This window comes from Lathyrus oleraceus, chromosome 4, assembly GCF_024323335.1.
Source record: "Lathyrus oleraceus cultivar Zhongwan6 chromosome 4, CAAS_Psat_ZW6_1.0, whole genome shotgun sequence".
NCBI classification, from domain to species: domain Eukaryota; kingdom Viridiplantae; phylum Streptophyta; class Magnoliopsida; order Fabales; family Fabaceae; genus Lathyrus; species Lathyrus oleraceus.
Window position 1 is genome coordinate 108,706,873 of NC_066582.1, and position 27,453 is coordinate 108,734,325.

General features: G+C 36.6%; 1 non-coding gene across 1 annotated transcript; it reads right to left on the reverse strand.

Annotated features, from left to right (window-relative positions):
* Nucleotides 1–13,600: 13,600 nt before the first annotated feature.
* On the reverse strand, nt 13,601–13,707 carry LOC127077702 (small nucleolar RNA R71). The gene has a single exon (XR_007787484.1). It is a non-coding gene; the product is annotated as a small nucleolar RNA R71 (small nucleolar RNA).
* Between the last annotated feature and the right edge of the window lie 13,746 nt (nt 13,708–27,453).

Consider the following 27,453-nt stretch of genomic DNA (forward strand, 5'->3'; position numbering starts at 1 on the left):
GGCAAGTATGAGTATGGTCTTTATGTTCAGGTTGTGGTATAAGATATAACAATCATATACTTATATGTCAATGATTTGCTAGTAACTAGAAATAGCATGGAGAACTTGTCGAAGTTCAAAGAGCTGATGAAGAGGGAATTTGAAATGTCGGGTCTGGGAAAATTGTCGTATTTCCTAGGCATGGAATTTCAAATGTCAAAGCGATGTATGATGCTACATTAAAGAAAGTATGTCAAAGAAATACTAAAGAGATTCGAGATGGAAGACTCGAATCCTGCATCCTTACATGTCGAATCAAATATGAAACTAGAGAAACTTGGAGAGGAGAACAAGGTCGACGCTACTTTATTCAAACAAATTATATGATCTCTGAGGTATGTATGCAATAGCATACCTGATATAGGTTTCTCAATCGTATTAGTGAGAAAATAGATGGATGAACCAAAGGTGTCGCACATGAATGCTTCAAGAAGAATCCTGAGATACTTAAAATGATCAATGAATTATGGAATCCTATTTCAACGAAATCCTAAAGAAAAGAAGCTACGATTAATTACTATTCCGATGTTGATTGGTGTGGATACAAGGAAGATAAAGAAGCATAACTGGTTACTTCTTTTGAGTATTTAGTTCCCCAATCTTATGGTGCTCGAGAAAGCAACCTCTGATGGTATTATCATCATGTGAGGCTAAATATATAGTAGGATCATATGCTGCTTGTCAAGAAATTTGGATCATATATGTACTGAAAGAGATGAAGGCCGAAGTGAAGAAACCTCTGGTGTTGCAGATCGACAACAAGTAAACCATTAACCTTGCAAAGAATCTAGCTCTGCATGGAAGGAGTAACACATTGAGGCTAAGTTTCATTTCCTAAGGGAAAACGTAAACTGGGATGAATTTGAAGTGATACATTGCTCGAGTGAAGCACAATTGACTGACATTTTTACCAAAGGATTGAAGATCGACAAATTCCTAACTTTGATAAAGAAATTAGGAATAGTTCAAATCTACTATGATTAGTTTGTGTTCGACAACTGGATTAAATGGGGTATGGTGCGATATAATTCAAGTTGTATCTCAAGCCCAATTTAGTTAGGGCTAGGGTTTGTTATGTTAGTTACTTAGTATACAAGTAACTTAGTTATATCTACACATATTTGTAATTTAGTTTTATATAACTTTCAATAATAATTCATCAATTACTTTTTATTCTCTCTCATTTCGTTTCTCACTCAAAGTGTGTCACACACTAACACATTAAACACGAGTTCCTTTTTTTGTTAGAAAAAAATTCATGAAGATATCATGTCTAGTCTTTTAGTTCTAATAACTAAATTTCTATTTGTTTATTCATAATTGTTTAGCAACACATTTGTAAGAGTGAAACGGGATAAGAAATGATTGGACTTTTGTGTTCTCAATTTCACCTAATGTTATCTTATCATTTTGATAATTGAACTTATGTATTCACTATCTCATTGGATTATTTATTGTGATGCAAAACATGTAAATATAAGATTGACAAAATAGTAAGACCAAATTAAGCTATTTACCAATTAATAATTAGCAACAACAACAATTTATATATGTCCTATCATCGGAGTTTTCACTATTCTAAAGTGGGGGTATTACTCTAACACAATTATTCTTAAAATGTTATTTTATGTATTTCATCATTTTATTGAACCTTTTTTTGGATACCAAAATTTTAAAAAATCACTTAATTTTGAAGTTATTTCAAATAGCTTTTCATACAAATTATTTTTGAGATTCAACTTTTTTTTAAAATTGTGATTTTGATTATGTTTTGATCTTCAATAATATACATTTATGTTATAGAATGTCAAAATTAAACTTTTAATTTATAAAAAACAAATTTAGAAAAATGTGTAATATTTTAAAAAATATTTTTATAGAAATCATTTTTAAAAAATACAAAAAAAATATACCTTTTAAAACTAAAACAAACTAGTCCAATAACTTAAATAATTATCACTTTCGGTACATAAAAATAGTACAAGATGCATCATAGGTATGTCAGATACAATAAGACATTAATAAATTTTTAAAAAAAAAATACATCTGAAGTAGTAAATAACTAAATAAGTGTTAAACATCCATTTCAAGTAATCTTTTGCTTGCCTTGCATGACAAGTAAACATCTTAAAGAAAATAATTAACATGGGATGAGATAAACAATTTCAATGATCCCTAAATTTCCTCGGTGGCCAATTACATCACTCATAACTCATTACCATTGTTGATAACATACTCAAAGATATCGAAGACGATCAACAAGATCCATACATAAACCATATTATAGGTCAGGTCTCATAAACTATAGACACATGTCATGCTATCCCATACCCCATATATAACCCTACAGACAAATAACTACAACGCCCCTACATCCAAGTCTAATTTATGGGATCATTAACATCCTACTACGACACTATGAGGTTTCAAATCTATTCTAAGTTATACAATCAGTGTATCCAATGAGACAACATGCCATTCTTTATATGTATTTATTCAATAAGACATAAGTTCTCCCGTATATAAGCTATATGTATTTATTCAACATGACATGCATATAAAGCCTCTTGATATAAATATAAGAGGTGCCTAATGGCATGGCCGTAGTGAGGGCTACGACCCGTAGCACGCCATGGCTCATCTCCTTCCTTGTGTTGTAGCTGCACATAGTATAACACCCTAAACCCCTAACAGATAAATCATAGAATAATTCAAGCATTGAACATAATGCACACATTTAGGATGCCATTCATCATAAAATAACACATATTGCAAATAAGGTAAAACATTCTACTACACCTGTCATCGCATGTTCACCTTCACTTAGGGTATCATCGTAACGGTAATCATCAAATAAGTATGCTTCACAATAATTAAGTCTCAATAAAATACTTATTTTAATTAAAATAATATGGCAAAAATATCCATAATAACATAAGCTCAAAACATCAAGAGTGTAACATACGACTCTCGATTAGCAAAAACACAAACTGAATAAAACAATCAAACATTCCAAACCCCGATGTTACAGGATCAGAGCAAGACTTCTAAACAACGATGAAACTAAACAAAGTAAATCTAGGAGCTAACTTCCATTTACAACCACAAACTCTACTGCTGAGTATCTGCAAGATGTCCATGATAGACAACATCAAAGCAAAGGGGGTGAGAAATAAAAAACCAATATAAACAGTGTAAAGAATATCAAAGTAGAGAATACACAACAAACACACATTCATTACACATCCATGAACAACTTACTCTCATACCCAAATCATGAAAACATTTACATAATCACATCTAATCATCAAATTCATGAACAATCATTTACATATGCAAACAAGTATGCAAATGTACTCCACAACTGACTTATTTTGCATGCGATACCATTCATGAACACTCAGGTTCATCTCGCTCCCGATTCCCACCTAGGACCAGAGCACATCAAATTGTTGCCATCACCATATGTAACGCTTCATCGATTCCCACCTGAAACCGGATACTCGCTTCTGATACCCACCATAGGACCAGGGCACACAAAAAATGGATCGAAGCTCGTACACCATGATGCATGACTCTCAATCAACATGCATTATCACAAAAGAATCACCAAAAAGATCCCCATACACATCTCACCATTTATGCATCACATCATTCATCATACACAACAATCAATTCATGTCACAAAATCACTTAACAATAATAAACAACAACAACTCGACAAACTTAAATTCATAAGCATCTATTCATGTTACTTAACCAAAACAAAAACACAACATCGTATAACCATAACCACTCGCTAACTGATCACACAAGTCAGCATAAACATTGCCATAGTAGGTATATATTTATATTTCAAATAGTTCACCAATCATAACCATGTGATATCTTTGCGCGTTAGCTTTCCAACACTTCAAACCGCGCCTCAGTCCAAGTTCTGAAACTCAAGTTACGACGAAAATAGTTGGAACAAAAAATCAGCATTTCAGCAATGTTCCTCCTCGCTGAGCGAAGCCTTTTCTCGCTAAGCAAACCATCCCTCAATCACACAACCATAATTTTAAAACACCATTTAGTCAATGTAGCGGAAAATTCATGATCATTAAGTTATTGACAAGCTAGAGATCAATTAACAAGAGTCGCCACCACGCTTTTATTGTTCCCAAGGGAAAAGGGAAAAGTACGAACAAAACCCAATAAGTAAGAAGTTTTTAAATAAAAACTAATAAAAGTCAGAGATCACAGGTAAGGGGGTTGGTTACACAAAGGGAAAGTGTTAGCACCCAAAGTGTCCTAGGTACTCCTAGGGAGCCCTTTTTGTGTGCATATGTATTTTGTACAAAGTGATGTTTACAAACAAATAGAATGAGGGGATGAGAAAATAATTCATTAATTATATTTTTTTGTTTGACAAGACCTTCGGTCTTGTGCCTACGTACCAACATAAAAATGAGGGATCAAAACCTCGTAGTTTGTGATACAAATTTCAAAATTGATGCATTGATTTTAACAAAATTTAAGTTTGAAAGGCACAAAGGCCTAAAATGATTTGAATGAGTTAGTTCTTTTTGGATTTTGAAAGTTAAAGTCAAGTTTAGTTAAGTTTATTTACAAGTTTGATTTAAGAAAATAAATTTGAAAATGCAATGGCATAAGGCCAATGTTTCTATCTTTTTGCAAAAGTGGTCAAAGTTTAAAACAAAAATAGTTCACCCAAAGAAGATTTTGAAAATGGAGGGAGAGATTTTGAAATTAAATAAATGGCGATAAGATGAAGAGACTACTGTAAGACCCCAATTTTGTCCCTAAGATCCCTTATGGCATCATAACATTGCATTTGCATTGCCTCAAGGATCATTAGCATCTTGGTTCCCTTTGCCTTTAGGTGGGATCCCTTGTGAGTGTTTTGAGATCACCAAGCATGATTGAATTGTATATCATTGCTTTTCTCATTTTTTTTATTAACCAAAAGCACAAAAATATGTCACTAACATCTTGTGTTTGTAGCTTGAGCAATCACAAGGTCAAGAGCTTCAAGGAGATCCTTTGTGCAGATATGGCCAATAGAAGATGATAGCAAGCATGGTAATGGTTCCAAAAGCTCTCATCCATCAAATATTCCTCCCTAGCATCTCAATTCATCATTTTGATCAAAACAAGTCAGAGGGTTTGAGGTTTGTTCCCAAAGAAACCCTAATTCATCTGTGCACCACAATGCCTTGCTCTTGAAGCAACCTCAGCCCAGGGTCAAATACAATCAAGGGAATTTATTTAATTCTTCATTTCATGCATATTTTAACTTATTTGAGTTTCCTCAATCATCAATTCATCAAGATATGAGTCATAGACTTGAGAAGTTGATCAGTCAATTCATCTGACTATTTTGAAATGCACTGAGACCTAACTTTTCATGTGTTGGTCAAATGGAGATGATTCCAAAAGCAAAAATGTTCTTAAGGATAATATGAACAACTTTTATGTTCATCAAAAATTTATTTGAAGCTTGGAAGGTCATCTCCCATTCCAATACATTATAGGTCATTTTGACTGAAACCCTAATTTTCGGTCAACTTCCTAAGGACATAAATCATTCATTTTTTATGATTTTGAGATGGGATCAAATGTATTGGAAAGCTTAAGATGTCTAATTCAAATGTTATGTTGAACAAAATTTCAAAATCTCAAAGGGAATACATGTGATAATGCAAGACATTATAGGTCATTTTGGGCCAAATGCATTGAAAGGCAAAAAAGTCCAACTTCAAGTGCCCATAACTCTTTCAAAAAAAATCCAAATGATGCAAAATGTAAGTCCATTTTGATTTTCTTGAAAAGATCTACAACGTTTATGTTGGAGGTTGTTTCATTTGGGGCTTGCATCATCAAATCAGAAGGGCTTGAACATTGGCCAAATTTAGAAACTTTGCCTTTTCATGTTTTGCACCTTGCACTTTAAACTCCAATTTAACCAATTTCCACACTTCAAATGGATTTTTTCCCAACATAACAATTGTTCCTTACATCAAAACCTTTCCAACCATTACTCACATGCTCATGTTTGGATTTGGCAATTGGTATTTTCGAAGAGGAGAAGCTTTTAGTTCAATTATGCATAACACCTCAAAATTCCATGCACAAGCAATTACCATTCATATTACACCTCCATTTCACTTTGGTATGATTTCAGATTACATTTGGCTTTGGTTTTGGGCCTTGTGCATGATCATGCAAGCCCATGCAATGAATGTCCAAATTCATGCACACGGATTGAATCACCCTCTCCTTGCCATTTCCTCTATAAATAGAAGCTCTATTCCATTCAAATTGATCCTGGAATCAACCTGAATTGCTGCAAAAATCAAAACCCAACCTCTCACCAAAGAAGCTATTTCACTTTTCTTCAAATTTTTCAGATCTAAAATTCAACTACATCTGGTTGAATCTTTGGATCTAAAGCTTCTAAACCTTCATCCTTCAGTTCATTGATCTTCTGTTTTGATAAAGGAAGCAAGGAATCAAGCTCAAGTCTCCAGAATCCAAGGTTGTTCTTCAACTGGTTTTTTCTTCGAAACTCATCATCTATTGACCTATTTGCTTGGATTTTGTGTTGGCCGAAGTCCTCTCAATAGAGGCATCATTATTGTGCATTTAATTTTTGAAATCCATCAAGTTCTCATGAACATCACAGAATTTCCATATCTGATTTCTCTCAATATAGAGATCTAGAGTGGAATTGAGTGATATAGGGATGATGTACATCATCCCAGCTTTCCAACGGTGTATAGATCGTGTATTTTGGTTAAGTTTTTGTTGCCTGCAATTTTGGCCTGAAAACACAAGCTCACCGGAGAAGAAGGTGGCTCCGGTGGCCGTCCCATTTCCAGTTTGAATCTGGATCGTTGGATTCATTTTCCAGATCTAATCGTGGCCCTCCATTGTTATGACTTATTTTAATGTTGGATGTTTCTCATTGACTTGGACTTACCATGAGCGCGCGCTTCTGAACCTCAGGATTTTCCACGTCAATTAATGAGATCCAATCCAACGCTCCTTGTTTTTTCTTATTTTTTATTTTCTGATTTAATTTTTTTTATTTCCATTACTTTCAAAAATCAATATCTTCTTCATTTTAAATCCAAAAAATATGGGACCAATTGCATTCTTCTCTAAATAATTTCTAGTTTCTAATTCTGATTTTTAATATTTTTTATTTCATCATTTGATATTTTTTGTGAATTTTTTCTTTTCTGGTTATTTTTAATTCATTTTAAATAGTTTTTGATATTCAAAAAATACAAAAATATTTTCCTAACCTATTTGAATGATGATGGATCTATGAAAAATATTCTCATCAATTTTTTAATTGATTTGAGATTTATTTGAGATTTTAGTTCAATTAGGTTATTTTTATTCATTTTTAATTGATTAAAAATAGTTTCTGACTTTTAAAAATGCTGAAACTTTTTGTCAAACTTAGTTTGACCTTGTTGAACTTGGGATAAATCACTTGGACCTCTCAAGGTTGATTTGAAGTGATTTTGAAGTTTGACCTTTGTTTTATTTTTAATTCAAGTTTATTTTAATATTAAAAAAATGCCAAAAATATTTTGCTTTTTGTTTGATCTCCAATCTTCATCCCATTTCTGATTTCTTATTTGTTTGACTTTGACTTTCAATGTCATTTGGTCAATACATATGGATTGGTACATCTTATTTCATCTTATGCATTTTTTATCTTTCCATTTCCTTATCCATTCTTCATCTCCTTCTTCTTCTTCTTCTTTCTCTTTGATCAATGAGTTGAAGGTTGATAAGTTAGCATTGATTAGGGAGACTTAATCTTCCTTGATTCAAATCTAATTCATCTTGATCAATTGATCAAGTGAATGGCTTTGCATTAAGGATAGGTTGTTTTCTAAATCATGCAAAAGGCTTAAAACATATACAAGATCAATTCTCTTTTCCTTTTTGGCATGGCAAGTTGTTGGAACTTGGTTCACTAATCAAGACTTCTAAGTTGTGTTATTGCCTACATTATTATTGACCGACCTCAGATAGTTGTGACTTCTACATAAGTCCAATTACGATTACTTAACATAGCGCTAAATTTGCCTTATGGCACACTAACTACTAACACTAACCATTAACAATTATCACTTACTTATTGCACTTTACTTTTATGCAATTTACTATTCTTGCACATATTATCCATTTGCTTTTTCCTTTGCTCACTTGAGCACATGTTTATGTTAATGCCATTTGCCTTTTGCTCACTTGAGCACATAATTGTGTATATACTATTGTGCTTGTGTTTTGTTTTGATTGTTATGGACAAAAATGCAAAAATGGACAAAATGGACTTAGACTTTAGGACTTTCCCTATGCAAACTTGGAGTCAAAGAGCAACTAGGCATTGGGCCTTTAGAGTGCTATAAAAAGTCAAAGAGCAACTAGGCATTGAGCCTTTAGAATGCTTAAGCTTGAAGATGAACATTGAAAGGACCATATTCTAAACTCCCTATTGTCCATTCTTTGATTGTGTTATAGAACCTTTTGATGTGTGTTTTCTTGTGCTAGGAGTTCCAACTTGAGCTTAAGGGAGGAGCCATTACCATGAACTTCTAAGAGAGAGAGATCCAAGATGCATTGAGGAGTCTTTCCAAGAATCCACTTTGATTGATGATTGCTTGAATTTATGCTTTGTGTGATTGCTTATTCCAAAGAATGGGAGCTACTTGGATCATCAATATGATCTCAAGAGAGGAACTCCATTGTGGTTTTGTTTCTTTATCCCTCACCTTTTTGCTTTACTTAGGACTTAGTCATTCTTCTTCTTCCCTCCACTCTAACCCAAGCCTAAACTTTTTATGCAAACATCTAACATTTGTTTTCAACATTAGAAACCTAAGCCTTATGCTTTTGATTTTCAAACTTTCTTTTCATAATACTCATTTATAATTGAATCTTTAAGTCCACTTTGACCATTTTGTATATACTTCTAATTGGTAAATATAACCCATTCAAATGTCTTTTTGTGGTTTCAATGGCCACTTTCTAATCACAACTTTTTCATAACCTTTAGCCATTAGGTTTGAGTTATCTTTGTGGTAGATGTAATACTCACCTATATCCTTAGTGATGGACAATGAGTCTTCCATGCTTATTATAGGGTTAACCCCTCACTAGCATGTTGAAGCTATCCTCACATGGTGGATTTGTGGTTTTTAGGTTGAGTTTTCTCCCTTTGATAACAAAAGATCTTAAGGCTTTTGGACCAATCAATTCACCCACTCCTCTTGAAATTTTTACCCCGAACTACGAGGTTTTGATCCTAATCTTTTTTAAGATGGTACGTAGGCAATGGGTTCATCCATTCAAACACAAAATGTAAATAAACTTGTATATTCTTTTCTCATCTCTTCAATCATGTTTGCACAAACAAATTTTCACAAAACCACAACCTTACAACAAATGTGAAAAGGGCTCCCTAGGAGTACCTAGGATGTTTTGGGTGCCTAACACCTTCCCATTACACAATCAACCCCCTTACCCAGATCTCTGTTTCTCTTTTACTAGTTTTTTGTTAAAACTTTTAGGTTTTTGTTCGCTTTCTAATCATTCCTTTGGATAAATAGAAGTGCGGTGGCAACTCGACTTGTATGATTTACCTTGGATTTAGTCAATATCTCTAATGGTAACGAATACCCCACTACAACTACCATATGCATAAAATTTAAAAGTTTAAAGTTGAAAAGATCTGACCAAATGAGTAGCAATCCAATAGACAAAAATGTCAATAGAAACTCAGAATTCCCTTAGACTTTTAGAATCAAGCAACACACAAATTCACAATTATATTATCTTGATGAGCAAGGCATCAAATAAATATGGCCTTATCCAAGCTTATCCATTGCATGATCTTCTTCAAAATAGCCCATGCAACATATGAATTCCACAAGTCACAGGTTCAAAATAATAGCTTCACAATGATCATGTTGCAGATGAATCCTAGAGAGATCTTCAAAGATGTATCAAATGAATTTCAAATTGCAAGCACTTGGTTCTTCAACAAGTTGGCATTGGCCAAGTCCATTAGCATAGGAAGTTTGCCTAGATTATAAGTCCATTTGTCCAAGATCAAGCCAACAGTCCACTCAAAAGTTTTTTTTAGGATTTTTGTTATTATTATGTACGTTAATGGTCAAAGACCATACAAACAAGTCAAGTATACACAAACAAAGTATATCACACAATATGGTCCAAGTGGACAAAGTGAAAATTACATTAATATAAACAATTAGAATGATATGAACAATGGCAAATGAAATAAAGTGCTAAAAGTAAATTGCATTAAAGTAAAAGCTTTGAAATTAAAAGTTAGTAGTTAGTAAGTTAAGAGTTAGTATTGTTTTTGCTTTTGCTTTTCATTTCAAGACATTCTTTGGAGAACACTCAACCCACTTATCACAAGCATGGATCATTGAACCAAAACATCTTCCAAAGTAAGGAAAGAAGGCCAAGTTTCCACACAATACCATGAAAGAGGGGAGACTTACAATCTCACTAACTAGAATGCTTATGCCTTTTATGTCACAAATTTAGCGCTATGTTAAGCAATCGTAATTGGACTTATGTAGAAGTCACAACTATTTGAGGTCGGGCAATAAAATTTTGGTGTTAATGCATGTTAGAGACATAGTATAATGGACTATGCTCATGAAACATACCACACACAAAAAGAATATGCAAAAGGTGTGGCCTAATCTCATCCATACTCATGTTAAATTTTCAATCAACTAGCATTAGGATTTTGAGATGTCATAGGCCAAATGAAATGAATGAATGATGAAGAGGAATAAGATGAAGTGGGAAGGGGAAGAATGAAATCACAAATTGGTCAAAGGAGGACTTTTACCAAATTAATATCATTCATTCATTTTGTGAGATGGAATGTACATTCCATCAATCCCCTCAATCCAATGATATTAATTTGACAAAGTCAAATCAACCTTGACCAAGTCCCAACAACAACAAGCAAACTCAAACAAGTCAGTACAAATGGTCAACAAAAATAATTGGCATTTATTCAATTAAAAAATAATAAAATAGTGCATTTAAATCAAATACGTTTTGTCAAATTCCTAAAATCTCATTAAAACACCAAAGAAATGGCCATGAGATTTATCATAGGTCAAACAAGGTCAAAGGACCTTGGAGAAAAAATTTCATAATTTTTGGACATTTAAAAATATTTTTAAACAATTAAAAACAAATGCAAAATCAATTAATTCATGAAAAATATTAATAATGATCCAAAAATGATTTTAATTCAGAATCTAAAAGAGAAAAAAATTTGAAATTTTTCAGTGAAAGTGATCACACTAAAATTTACGTATTTTTCGACTCCGATTTCGCATGCATTCTAGTTATTTTATTATCGTTTTGTTGTGTTATTACTGTGTTTTCCTTTTTTTTTCTTCAGGTTTTTACCTTAATAGGAGCCCCGATCGAGAAAAGGAGTGAAAAAGAGTCAAAAACCCTAAAAATCAGCATTTTGCTCTTATAGCCTACCCAATGGCGGGCGCCACAGTCCAAGCCATGACGTGTCCAATTCAAACTTCCATCAACTCCCACGTTTTCCCACCACTTCCACTAAGGCGCCCCACTTTTTGCTTCTGGCGGGCGCCATGGCCTTGTGGCGGGCGCCACAAGAGGAAAACGGTTTCCTCTATTTTCAAGTTGAAGGGCATCCAAGTCAATTCCACCTTTTTTATTTGCTTATAAATAGAAACGTGAATTCAATTTTACAATCACCCAAACTTAGAGCAGACGAAGATCCGAATGTTGGAACAAGGCGAAATCAGAAGCAACTTTGTTTCACCTAGGCATATATTCAGTTTTATAAAGTGGTAATCGCTTCGCATTGGAGTGTTACCACAATTGTGTAATTGAGTCTGTGATAGAGTCTGTACTCGAGTTTGGAGCACTTTGGAAGAAAGTTAATCCTGCCGCCATTTTCTTTTCCGCATTGCAATTTACTCAGCCCTCCGATTGGAGCAGGTTTTTATTACTCGCCTTTACTTTATTTATTTTCCGCACTCGCCTTTACTTTATTTATTTCCCGCACTCGCTTTTACTTTATTTATTTTCCGCACTCGCCTTTATTTTTTTTTTCCCGCACTCGCTTTTACTTTATTTATTTCTCGCACTCGCCTTAAATTATTTATTTCTCGCACTCGCTTTAAATTATTTACTTTCCGCACTCGCACTACTTTTATTTACTTTAATGCACTTTTATTTTACCATGTCTAACTAAATCTAAAAGGTTAGAATGTAAGGATCGTAATTGAACCAGTAATCCGTACAATTGTTCGTAGAAACACTTAAAGGGCTATTTTAACTTTCAAATTAAGTTTTCCCGCACTTCAATTCCGTTGGGTATGATCGAAAGCCGTCCAACGTCTTTTTAAACTTAATTGTCTAGTTCATTAGGAGTTTTTAACATAAAAAAGAAAAGAGATTTTAAAACTATTTTCGGACGCGTTTATAAGTTTAGAGTCTGGTTCGTAAGAACCTCTTTTGGTTAAGAAATCCAGGTTATAATACTTTTCGACTTAGTCAAGATACTATATTTCTTAAAAATAGGGGGTACAACTCGGTTTTGAATACGCGAAAGCGACAGTTCCCGTTAAATTAGTTATTTTCAAAGTAGGAAACATTGCCCATAAGTAGTTCTATTAACAAGTACTTGGATTATCAATTAATTACGTGAATTACATTCGACCCTGTCTTTATTAATTATATTTTATTTCAGTACTTTATTTTTCATACACTACAAAAAATACCTATTTTAATTGCCTTTGACAAACATCATAACAACAGATAACGATAGATTGACACTTGGTCTCTGTGGTTCAATAATCTTTTATATTACTCTGACGCGTTCGTACACTTGCGAACATCAAGTTTTCCAACGCATCAAGTTTTTGGCGCCGTTGCCGGGGACCAATTTCGTCAAATTTCATTTTCCTGTTGTTATATCGTTTAGACTTAGGTTATTTCCCGCCGGTCAATGCGAAGAACTCGCAGTACCGGAAGTTTAAGTTTAGTAAATCCTCTGGCGGAACCTGAACGTTACGCTCGCGCACGTTTATTCTTTCATAGAATTAAGAGAGCTATGGCCGAAGATCAGAACCAAAGACCTCTTAAGGACTTCGCTCAACCATCTAATGAAGAACCTAGTTCTAGTATAGTAAACCCAATCATCCCAGCCAATAATTTTGAACTTAAACCATCTCTGTTACAATTAGTGCAACAGAGACAATTCGCGGGTCTCACTACCGAGAACCCTAATCAACATTTAAAAATATTTCTTCAATTATCAGATACTTTTAAAACCAATGGAGCTTCTCCTGAGGCAATACATTTAAGATTATTCCCTTTTTCCCTCAGAGATAAAGCCCTATCATGGTTAGATTCCCTTCCACCCAATTCCATTACGACTTGGGATAACCTTAGAAGAGTTTTTCTTGCTAGATATTTTCCCCCGAGTAAGACCGCCGTTCTTCGAAACCATATAACTAGATTTACCCAAAACCATGGAGAATCGTTGTTCGAAGCGTGGGAGAGATATAAAGAGTTGTTACGAGCATGCCCACATCATGGCTTAGAAAATTGGTTAATCATTCAAACCTTCTATAATGGACTTCATTATAACACAAAGATGACCATCGACGCTGCCGCATGCGGTGCTCTGATGAACAAACCTTACCCTGAAGCTAGTGCCCTCATCGAAGACATGGCTCAAAACCATCAATCATGGGGAGTTGAACGAGCGACAGTTGAGAAGAAGGAAGCCCAAGGAGGAGTGCATGAACTGAGCTCTATAGACATGATGCAGGCTAAAATGGACGCGTTAGCCCTAAAAGTCGAGCATATGTGCACGAACCCGAATATTATAGCCGCAGTTTCGTCGGATTGTGAGATATGTGGAACCCAAGGACACAAATCCGCAGAATGCAGTCTATTAAACGAAACCCACTCCGAGCAAGTGAACTACACCCAAGGGAACCCATACTCGAATACCTATAACCCTGGATGAAGGAATGACCCTAACTTCTCCTATAAAAACAATAACCCTATTCAAAATAATGCACCTCCGAGACCTAGTTATCAAGCCCCTAGATCAAATCAACCTATGCAACCTGTACCACCAAAGCCGAGCCTTGAGAAAATTATGGAAAATTTTATCACCGCTCAAACCCAACAAAACAAGGAGTTCATGAACCAAAATATTCATGTTAACGAATTGATTACTCAATTAGGAACCAAGGTTGACCAAATAGTTACTCATACCAAGATGCTTGAAACCCAGATCTCTCAGGTAGCTTTAAACCAAGCCCCTCATACTACACCTGGAGGACAATTCCCTGGACAACCTCAACAAAATCCGAGAGGACAAGCCAATGCCATTACCCTAAGAAGTGGGAACGCTTATGATGAGCCACCAAACCCAAGATTGAGTGAACCCGAAACTTCTAAGGAATGTACCAAACCCCCAGACAAAGTAAAGGAACCAGAGGAATCTGAAAACCAGGAAGGTCGAGATAAAGGAGAAGAACCTAAAGATAAAATTTACGTACCGCCCCCGCCATATAAACCACCTATACCATATCCCCAAAGACTCAAACAAACCCAGATAAATAAACAGTACCAAAAATTTATTAAAGTTATAGAAAAACTTCATGTAGAAATCCCTTTCACATAAGCCATCACCCAAATACCTTCTTATGCAAAGTTTCTGAAAGACATCCTTACCAACAAACGTAGACTTGACGATCCGAAGCCTTTGGAATGTAATGCAGTTTCCGAGGACAAATTAGCAAACAAAGATAAAGATCCTGGAAATTTCTCCATTCCTTGTCTTTTGGGTAATCATGTCATCGAAAAAGCTTTTCTAGACTTAGGAGCTAGTGTGAGCTTAATGCCTCTAGCAGTTTGTGAGAGATTAAACTTAGGAGAATTACAACCCACTAAGATGTCACTTCAGTTAGCCGATAGATCTGTTAAATATCCGATAGGCATTTTAGAAGATGTTTCTGTTAGGATAGGTCAGCTGTTTATCCCTACTGATTTTGTCGTCATGGACATCAAAGAGGACAATGATATACCAATTCTTCTAGGTAGACCATTCTTATCGACTGCAGGAGCTATAATAGATGTCAAGAAAGGAAAGTTGACATTTGAGGTAGGCAACGAGAAAATAGAATTTATACTTTCGAAATTTCTTATGGCACCTGTGATGGGAGACTCGTGTTATGCCTTAGATATCATTGATGAATGTGTTAGAGAATTAGAACAAAAAGAAATTATTAAGTTACCATCGACCCCCATAAAGGAAGATGATGACTTTAAAGAACCTTACATCGATGATAACCTTTACGAATGTTTATCCCTTACCCCAGATCCTATACCATGCCCTAAGAAACCAACCTTAGAACTTAAGGAGCTACCTAAGAACCTGAGATATGAGTTCCTCGATGAAAAGATGAACCTTCAAGTTATAGTTAGTGCTACCTTGAGCCAAGAGGAGACGAACCAACTTTTAGATGTTTTACGAAGATATCCCTCAGCCTTAGGATATAATATCTCTGACCTGAAAGGTATAAGCCCATCCGTATGCATGCATCGGATTTTGCTCGAAGAAGATTCAAAACCCTCTAGGGAGCATCAGAGAAGAATAAACCCTATAATGAGTGATGTTGTTAAGAAGGAAGTTCTTAAGTTACTTGAGGCAGGTATAATCTATCAGATCTCGGATAGTAAGTGGGTAAGCCCTGTGCATGTAGTACCTAAAAAGGGAGGCATCACAGTCGTGCAAAACGATAAAGGCGAACATGTAGCAAAACGTTTAGAAGGAGGATGACAGATGTGTATAGATTATAGAAAATTAAATAAAGCAACTAGGAAGGACCATTTCTCTTTACCATTCATAGACCAGATGTTGGAGCGTCTAGCCAGACACTCGTACTTCTGTTATTTAGATGGATACTCTGGATTCTTCCAAATACCTATTCACCCAGAAGATCAAGAAAAAACTACCTTTACATGCCCTTATGGAACTTTTGCCTACAGACGAATGCCGTTCGGCCTCTGTAACGCCCCAGCTACTTTCCAACGCTGCATGATGTCAATCTCTGCAGATTACCTAGATGGTATCATGGAAGTGTTTATGGATGATTTCTCGGTTTGCGGATTCGATTTCCACAATTGTCTTGCTAACCTTGAGAAAATCCTGGAGAGATGCGTGGAGGTGAACCTCGTGCTAAATTGGGAAAAATGTCATTTCATGGTGACCGAAGGAATAGTTTTAGGACATATAGTTTCCGAAAAAGGTATAGAGGTAGATAAAGCTAAAATAGAAGCTATAGAAAACCTAAAACCACCAAAAAAATTCAGAGAAGTCCGAAGCTTTCTTGGACACGCTGGATTCTACCGACGTTTTATTAAGGACTTCTCCAAAATAACTAAACCGTTAACCGGACTTTTAATGAAAGATGCTGAATTCATTTTCGACGAAAAATGTAATGACACATTTAATCTTTTAAAGCAAGCATTAATCTCAGCACCCACTATGAAACCGCCCGATTGGTCGGAACCGTTTGAGATAATGTGCGATGCTAGTGATTATGCAGTTGGAGCAGTTCTAGGACAAAGAAAAGATAAAAAATTACATGCCATTTATTATGCCAGTAGAACCCTAGATGTTGCCCAGCTTAATTACGCAACAACCGAAAAAGAATTACTCGTTGTAGTTTTCGCTATAGACAAATTTAGATCTTATCTAGTAGGAGCAAAAATTATTGTTTACACCGATCATGCTGCCATTCGTTACCTATTAAGTAAAAAAGATGCCAAGCCCAGGTTACTCCGATGGATTCTATTACTAAAAGAATTTTATTTAGATATAAGAGACAAAAAAGGCAATGAAAATGTAGTGGCTGATCACCTTTCTAGGCTAGAACATCTAAAACCGGAACTAGTACCCATAAATGATGATTTCGCCTATGATAGACTGATAGCTAAAGTAGAAACCATTGAAGATAATAACCTAGATCCTTATGAGCATTCCCAAAATTCCTTAGCAATAAGTAACGTACCCTGGTATGCAGATTTCGTTAATTACCTAGCTGCTGATATAGTACCCCCTGATCTTGACTACCACCGCAAGAAGAAATTCTTCCACGATGTGAGAAACTTCTATTGGGACGAACCGCTCCTTTTCAAAAGGGGTAAAGATGGCATTTTTCGCCGTTGCGTTCTAGAAGAAGAGGTAAACAATATTATCGAGCATGGTCATTCTGCACCTTATGGTGGACATGCGAGCACCTCTAAGACATACGCCAAGATTCTTCAAGCTGGCCTATTCTGGCCTACCATGTGGCGTGATGTTTATGCTTTCATTGTCAAATGTACAGATGCCAACGCACTGGAAACATTTCAAGCCGTGATGAAATGCCTCTAAGAAACATTCAGGAAGTAGAACTCTTTGACGTATGGGGTATAGCTTTCATGGGACCCTTTCCACCATCCTTAGGAAATAGGTATATCTTAGTAGCTGTAGACTATGTGTCTAAGTGGATTGAAGCTATAACTGCACCCACAAACGACACTAGGGTAGTAATCAAATTATTTAAAAATTATATATTCCCTAGATTTGGAACACCACGTTTAGTCATAAGCGATGGAGGATCACACTTTATATCGAGAATATTTGACAAACTTTTAAGAAAATATGGAGTTAGGCATAGAGTAGCAACACCATACCACCCACAAACTAGTGGCCAAGTAGAAGTATCTAATAGAGAGATAAAACAAATCCTAGAGAAAACTATTTCTATTTCTAGGAGAGACTTGTCTCAGAAGCTTCAAGAAGCATTATGGGCCTATAGAACTGCTTTCAAAACCCCTATAGGAACTACTCCTTACCAACTAGTTTATGGAAAATCATGTCACTTACCATTCGAGTTAGAGCATAAGGCCTATTGGGTCATTAAAACTTTGAATTTAGACTACTTAGCTGCTGGAGAAAAGCGTACCCTAGACATTCATAAATTAGAAGAACTTAGGCAATCTGCCTACGAGAATGCAAGAATATACAAAGAGAGGACAAAAGCCTATCACGACAAAAGAATAATAAAGAAAAACTTCAATATAGGCGATTCTGTTCTCCTTTTCAACACTAGGTTACGACTCTTCCCTGTAAAGCTACGTTCAAGATGGACCGGTCCTTTCGAAGTATCCAAGATTCTGAGATCCGGAGCTGTAGAAATCAAGAGCGATACCTGTAGTCCATTCCTTGTAAATGGACAAAGACTGAAGCTCTACGAAGGAGGAGACATTCCAGCATATTACTCGAGCCACACCCTGATTGATCCACCGATTCATACTACTACAGGTGTATAAATTCTGATCATCAAGCTAATGACGTTAAACAAGCGCTGCGTGGGAGGCAACCCATGGTTTTTCTTTTCATTTTACTTTTTTTCGCATTTATTTACATTTATTTTTATTTTTATTTTATCTTATTTTGCATTGAGACTAAAGTTTGAATGGTTTGTATTTTCAGGATCACTTTCCTAACTTTTACAGGATGCAGGGTTTTGATGACATGCATGTTGCCTATAGAGACAATGCTCAGAGGGAGCGCTACATTGCTTTATACCAGCGCCCTATGGCACCCACACGTTACCCTGATCAACATTTTATGGAGGCACTGGGTATCGAGCCTAGTATCCAATTCCTTAGCCACCAGCTCCACTGGGACGCATTTGTTGATGGCTTGAGTAACACATATAGGAACCTGACTTTGGAGTTCCTGAGTTCATTCGACTACGACCCATATTCTGGACCAGATGGGTATGTTGCTTTTAGGATCTTTGGAGTTGAGTACTCCTTCAGCCAGAAAGAGTTCGACGACTTATTAGGTTTCCAGACTACTCCTGATGCTATCCCGGAGACACCTTTGGGATATTTCCTAGGTAAGGAAGTGGAGAAGTTTTGGAGTGATATATCAGGTGGAGGAAGCCAGGATCCATCTACACAGTTATCTTATGTCATACATAACCCAGCCTTCAGATATTTTCAGATGATATTAGCACATTCCTTCCTGGGAAGACCGGATGCAAAGACACTACTAAGTGAAGAGGAGATCTTCCTATTATTTTGCGCATCCCAGTCTCGCCCAGTAGCATGTGGGAACTTTTTATTGAATAATCTCAGCGGTATCTCTAGATCCACCGAAGGGCTCATCCATGTTGGTGGAATCATCACACAGATTGCTGTCGCTTTAGGTCTGTCTCGCAAGCTGTTGCATCTTCGGATCTACTGTGGATATACTACCATGGACATCGATTTCTGTTTGACCAGAGGATTGATGAGGAGAGCCTCTTTCCATCCATGTCAGTTCCGACTACTAGTCGACAGCGAGGTCATCCATTACTTCACATTGCCAGACCCTATGATGACCAGTGTGCATGATCTAGCGAATTGGAGTTATGCTCTAGAGGGCCAGGGAGAGATCGTTGAGGAGCCGAGATCGCCCCCAGTTGCTGAATACACACCTGCACCACCATCTCCTAGAATCACTGTTCTCTCTAATAATCATTCATTGCAGACACCCGACATACGCACCCAGATCACTGAGTGCCGTAGAGAGATTGCAGAGCTTAGACAGGAAGTGGAGGACTTAACTTTACAGATGGGAGTGTCTGATCTCACCCATGCTACTGAAGCCGATTGTCTATATCAGGAGATCGCCGAGCTCAGGCAAGAGATAGCCGTGCTCCGTGAATCCACTCAGGCAGACGACCACCCTAATACCTGATCTCACCATTTCAGTTTATTTCTCTTTATATATATTTATCGTATTTGTATTTCTCATTTTATATTATCGCATTTGAATATTATATAAACTACTGCCGTAGATTAGTATTTCTAATTTTTATCTATATATGTTTTATATTTATTTTATTTTGCATTTAATTTTTTCAGTTATTTATTTATATTTACATTTAATTTCCGTTCTTGTTTTTGTTTCAGTTTCACTTTTTATTTTTCGTTTTTTTTACTTTTATAATTATGCAAGTCAAAGAAACTAGGAGAATCACAAGACAAATGCTATCCAGACCCCCCCCCCCAAAGCCAAAAGACAAGCGAAGCCCAAACCAAAGGACCAAAATCTGGCCAAGCCGGATTTTGCCTTGTGACGCCCGCCATAGGACCTGTGGCGCCCGCCACAGCGTCTGTAAATGGTCGGGGTAGACCTCTCTTCTTCACCATTTTTGCAACTCACAACCTCCAAAACCCATTTTTTCACCTTGGAAAAAAGTCCCTGAACCCCCAAAAAAGCTCATACTTTCCTAACCATCATACCACACAAATCATAAATCCACTTTCCATTTTCAATTTCATCCGCCGGATTTTGTAAAAATCCAACCTTTTCACCAACCACTTCATTTTCTTCATCCACATTTCAAGAGCATTCAAATGGAGTTCAACGGATTCATTCTTCGAGGAGGGAAACCGGGGGAGAGACAAAGAAAAATCATTGAACGGTTGCAAAATCGGGAAATTCTCCCGACAAGGTATGTTGACGAAGATTGTCTATATACTTTAGGTATCTACCATAGCATTTTCCATTTATTAGACTTCTTAGGTTTGCATAATTTCTTTATCAATAAAGAACCCACCTATGAGCGGCTGACAATTGAATTTTTAGGTTCTTTAATTTATGTTGTCCGCCCTAACACTGCTAGCACAGTCGGTACTGTCCAATTTAGAATGTTTGCTGTTGAATACCAATTCAGTATCGATGAACTAGCCAGTCTGTTAGGGATCCCTCATGGGGAGGGCGCTATTTGTGAGGCCCCTTTGGATTCCGAATGGGCTGTTGAGGTATTTTCCTTCTGGGAGCGTCTATCAAACACTTCCATTAACTCTTTTGAAGGAGTTCTTGCCTCAACCATCCATAACCCGACCATCAAAGTTTTTAGATATCTGTTGGCATGCACTATTTTTGGTCGGGAGAATCCAAATAAGGTTAACGCTAGAGAGCTTCTATTTTTGCAAGGAAGTCTCACAAATAGGAAAATTAATTCGGTTCCGTTCATGCTCGCCCATATGATTTTAACTCTGAATAAGGCGGGACCGATTTCTTTTGGTGGATTGATTACGTCTATTGCTCGGGCACTTAACCTGAACAATGAGATGGCTACCCTAGACCCCTTACCTCCTCGCACAATTAACTTAAAATTTCTGAGAGACATGAAATTGTGTCGCTCAAGGAGAGAAGAAGGTTATACACTTATGATTCATGGTGTAGCCATCCTATCTGTTATTCTACCTTGCACTAGACGTACAAATATACGTAATGAGAGGAACTGGACCTACGATTTAGATGCTCCACCTGTTTTGGGTCCTCTTCCTCCTAACATTCCTGATGAGGCGGGACCAGACACTGATGATGAATATGATCGGAGAGAGAGATCTCCCGTACCACATGTGTCCCCCCATCATCCTCCACCACCACACACCGCACCATCTTCTTCTTCTGCAGGTACCACTCCTGGCTTCTATATTACAGAGGAGATGTGGCGAGACCACATGGCTAGAGAGCAGAGGTGAGATGACCTACTCTCTACCATCCATCAACAAATGAAGGATAATATGAACTTCATGCAAGAATCGCAGCGGAGGACAGACAGGTCCTATGACACTGTCCTGCAGTCCCTGCAAGTGATCACCGATACACAAGCCCGTCAACAACAATACAACCAGAGACACATGGAACTAATTGAAGCCACCCAAGGTTCCATTATTGGTAACCTTCGAGAGGTGAGGACCGCTCAGGATGCCCTGCAGGCGAGGATGGATCAGAGAGACCGTCGTCGTACCCGATCCCATCGTCCACCTCAGGATGGCGAGGGCACTAGTGGTCAGCAATAGGTTGCCAAGTAACTCTTCCCTTATCTTATTTCGAAACATTGGGGACAATGTTCGATTTAAGTGTGGGAGGAGCACTTATCATTTTTCTTTTATTTTCAGTTTTATTTGCTGTTTTTAGACCGTTTATTCCCTTTTAGTTGTTTAATTTCCCTTTTAGTTGTTTATTTTGCTTTTTAGTATAATGCATGAGTCTGACGAGTCACCAAATATAGTAGATCCTTAGTACAATCCTACCTCCCCATACCTTTAGCCTCACCAAATTTTTTTGCAAAAGAAAATAGTGTTATTTCGGAAGTTTTCAGGTTTTAAGGACATGTTTTGAGTAAGGATGCAGTGACTTGGGAGAACTTTGCGAAACATCAGTATCTGTTTTAGCACCATAAACTTCGTAAATATAGGAATCATTCCCGAAACCCCATATACCATGGCCTTAATCATCATTTCCGTATAAGTCCTTAGTAGTTTATCTCAGCAGTCAGCTCCGGCCTACGCATCCTCTACGTAGGGGACCGATGCAAATAAGTGAATGATCCAGAAAAACAAAAAAAATAAAATAAAAAGAAAGAAAAAAGGCAACTCCGGTATAGGTGACCCTCACAAAGTCATTTAAACCAAAGAATTGTAAAAAAAAATTGCTACAAAAAGAAAAAGAAAAAGAAAAAGAAAAGCAGTACTCACTGTTAGTTGGTTCAGAGGTATCTGGCACTGAACTCGGTAGGGCGGATTACGATCCGATCCCCCACAACTACAGTTGGGTCCAATAAAAGGATTTACACATATTTATGTGCCAAAAATCCCATGCTCTGATCATAATCACTAACAGGCCACTCTACTATGAAGTATGTACGGATAACGGGCTTAATGTGATTGCGCCTGAATGAAAAGGACACAAAAAGAGATGAAGAGGTAGGCCTAGGTATTGTGGGATAATATGGGTTGGTTAATATAGGAATGAAGTTTATGTCCATATTTGCGGATTAGTGTCATCATGATACCCTTAGTTCACTCAGTTAGTACCTATCACTGCATCCCGACTTGTAACTTAGAATTTTTACCTGAAGCACTCGTTTTCACAAATTTTCTTTTATGAGCTTTTCAATGTTTTGCTTGAGGACAAGCAAAGGTTTAAGTGTGGGAGAGTTTGATCACACTAAAATTTACGTATTTTTCGACTCCGATTTCGCATGCATTCTAGTTATTTTATTATCGTTTTGTTGTGTTATTACTGTGTTTTCCTTTGTTTTCAGGTTTTTACCTTAATAGGAGTCCCGATCGAGAAAAGGAGCGAAAAAGAGCCAAAAACCCTAAAAATCAGCATTTTGCTCTTATGGCCTACCCAATGGCGGGCGCCACAGTCCAAGCCATGACGTGTCCAATTCAAACTTCCATCAACTCCCACGTTTTCCCACCACTTCCACTAAGGCGCCCCACTTTGTGCTTGTGGCGGGCGCCACAAGAGGAAAACGATTTCCTCTATTTTCAAGTTGAAGGGCATCCAAGTAAATTCCACCATTTTTATATGCTTATAAATAGAAACGCGAATTCAGTTTTATAATCACCCAAACTTAGAGTAGACGAAGATCCGAACGTTGGAACAAGGCGAAATCAGAAGCAACTTTGTTTCACCTAGGCATATATTCAGTTTTATAAAGTGGTAATCGCTTCGCATTGGAGTGTTACCACAATTGTGTAATTGAGTCTGTGATAGAGTCTGTACTCGAGTTTGGAGCACTTTGGAAGGAAGTTAATCCTGCCGCCATTTTCTTTTCCGCATTGCAATTTACTCAGCCCTCCGATTGGAGCAGGCTTTTATTACTCGCCTTTACTTTATTTATTTTCCGCACTCACCTTTACTTTATTTATTTCCCGCACTCGCTTTTACTTTATTTATTTTCCGCACTCGCCTTTACTTTATTTATTTCCCGCACTCGCTTTTACTTTATTTATTTCCCGCACTCGCTTTTACTTTATTTATTTCTCGCACTCGCTTTAAATTATTTATTTCTCGCACTCGCCTTAAATTATTTATTTCTCGCACTCGCCTTAATGCACTTTTATTTTACCATGTCTAACTAAATCTAAAAGGTTAGAATGTAAGGATCGTAATTGAACCAGTAATCCGTACAATTGTTCGTAGAAACACTTAAAGGGCTATTTTAACTTTCAAATTAAGTTTTCCCGCACTTCAATTCCGTTGGGTAAGATCGAAAGCCGTCCAACGTCTTTTTAAACTTAATTGTTTTTAACTATTTCAAAAACAGCGAAAGCGCTTTGTCTAGTTCATTAGGAGTTTTTAACATAAAAAAGAAAAGAGATTTTAAAACTATTTTCGGACTCGTTTATAAGTTTAGAGTCTGGTTCGTAAGAACCTCTTTTGGTTAAGAAATCCAGGTTATAATACTTTTCGACTTAGTCAAGATACTATATTTCTTAAAAATAGGTTTACTACTCTAACGCAATGCGCGCCTTTTTATAAGTGATAATAAGAGGGTTTGATTAGGGGGTACAACTCGGTTCTGAATACGCGAAAGTGACAGTTCCCGTTAAATTAGTTCTTTTCAAAGTAGGAAACATTGCCCATAAGTAGTTCTATTAACAAGTACTTGGATTATCAATTGATTACATGAATTACATTCGACCCTATCTTTATTAATTATATTTTATTTCAGTACTTTATTTTTCAATCGCACACTACAAAAAATACCTATTTTAATTGCCTTTGACAAACACCATAACAACAGATAACGATAGATTGACACTTGGTCTCTGTGGTTCGATAATCTTTTATATTACTCTGACGCGTTCGTACACTTGCGAACATCAAGTTTTCCAACGCATCAGAAAGTCCCATATTATTTGGATCAATATTGAATTTAATATGAATTACTGAAAATAATGCAAATAAAATAAAAATTTAGAAAATCAAAACTACGTGGACCATCTGATCTCCCTCATTAATTGAGGTGGCAGATCAGATGGTCCTTAGCGCGCGTTCCACATGTACTTGAGTCAACAGCGCTGCACAGGTGGTAATTAAAACCAACGATCAAGATTAAAACAAAAGGAACAGATCATGTGGTTCAGAGCTTTGCCAACTCATCGCCGGAGCCAGAGCTCCGGTCGTCTTCTCCGGTGGACCTCACCTGACTGGTCCACCATGAACCATCACGAAAATTAAAAACAAGGATCTTAAAGAAAAAATGGCACTGAGCTCGAATCTGACCTCAATTCACTCTAACCCCAAGTATATTGAGAGATACATGGAGTTGAAATTTAAGGTACATGAACTGAGTTGCTTCGATTTGACCTCAAAGCAACTCAAACTTCTTGCCTACATTGGTAGGACTTCAGACAACCAAAGAATCAATAGAATTGAGCAAGAATTTGAGAGAATCAAAGAGTTCAAAATTTCTGGAAAATACCTTCAATGGAGGTCTGGATTCAACTGATCTTGATCTTGCTTGTGCTTGGTCTCACTCCACTTGCTTGCAGGAGAAGGATTGAATGGTTAAAACGCTATGGATTCCTGGAGAATTGAATTTCAAAACAGTGGAAATTCAAGAGAATTTTTCAGGCTTGTCCTTTGCAAAGTGAGGGTTTGAGATGGGGGATCAAAGCTGGCGCGAAGGTGTCCTTATTTCTGAGCAATTGAAGCTCTATTTATAGCTGAAATGGTTGATAATTGCACACTTCAAATTACTTTCCAATTTTGGAAAATGGTGATGCAATGGTGCATGGGCGCGCATAAGCCCATGAAATGATTGCTTGAGGTCCACAAATGAATATTGGATATTCTGAACTAAGCTTGGATTGCAAGGCAAATGCACATTGATGTTTGAAGTTTGATCCTTGCCAACTGATGTCACCCTGTTTAAGCCATGGGCAGCCTATGCATTTCTTGTCCAAAATGAATGAATTTGAGCTCTTTGGAAAGGTTATATCAAGAGGAACAACTTTAATGTTCAACACTTTTTCATTTGGAGCTTGGAACTTGGATAAATTTGAGGTGGAAGTTTGGAAATTTTTGACATATCAAAATTTTTCTAAGTGTCAAGCCATATGTCTCAATATTCCATCTTGCTTAACTTTTTTTATGAGCTTCAAATAAGAAGTGTGTCTTCATCAAAGTTGTATCTCTCTCAAATACCTTCAAAATAGTCACCTATTTCATGTCATTTGGATTTTAAATGATAGAGTTATGCATTTTTGAAGTTTGGAAAAATCCCTTGATCAATGGTATAGGTCAAAAGTGACCTATAATGTAACCTCATATCACATGCTCAAAAAAGTTTAATTAGATCCCACTACAAAAATAAAAGTTGAATTAGACACATTGAATTTGATTGGGAAACTTGGAAATCTTCCATCTCATAAAAATTGAGCCAGTTATGGCCTTGGGAAGTTGACTTTCAAATTAGGGTTTAGACAAAATGACCTACAATGTTCCAACATGGAAAATGATTTTCCAAGAAAAACTATCTCTAGGTCTCAAAATGAAAGTTGTTTGGAATGTGATTTAGAGTAACTTTTCTCTTGGAATCATTTTCATATGGTAAAAATTGTAGGAGATAGGGTTTAGGGAGACCCAGTTTTGATCAGATGAATTCATCTGGCCAACCACCATCAACCAACTTGCCAATTTCCAATTCTCTTGACTTTCTTGGCTCATGGTAGATCATATATGCATAATATGATGATTTTTTAAGTGTACCTTGATAAATTTGATCAATTGGTGAGATAGCTTATTGGAGAAGTTACTCAAGATACCTAGTCAAACTAGGGTTTCCAAGGCAAATCACCCTCAAACTCTTGAAGAAAACTTGATCAATATAACATGTAGAGATCATTGGGACTTATATATGATGTTCATAACCATTCTTGAATCAATTATTGGTTGTGCTCTTTGTTCATGAGGGTCTCAAACCCTAGATGTGATCTTGATGAATCAATGAGATCATGCCATTCCTACAAAAGTGTTAGACAAATGCAAAGACATATTTTTGGTATTTTGGTTAGTGAAATGATAAAATACAAGTATGATATAATCACAAAGTGCTTGGTGATCTCTCCCAAAACAAACCCAATGGAAAAGGGGTGAGGAGAATGTCAAGACATGATCCTAATGCTAATGCTTATCATGAAATTGAATGAGGGATCTTAGGGTTAAAATTGGGGTCTTACAGTCAAATAAATTATAAATAATTAAATTAAATTAATTAATCGAATTTGGTATGTTACAACTCTCCCCAACTTAGAAAAAGTTTCTCCCTCAAAAATTACCTAAAGGAAACTAAGTCGGATACGACTCCCTCATCTGACTCTCCAGCTCCCATATTATGTTTCCACCAGTTATTCCTCCCCACACTACCTTCACCAAGGTAATCTCTTTTTTATGCAACAACTTCACTT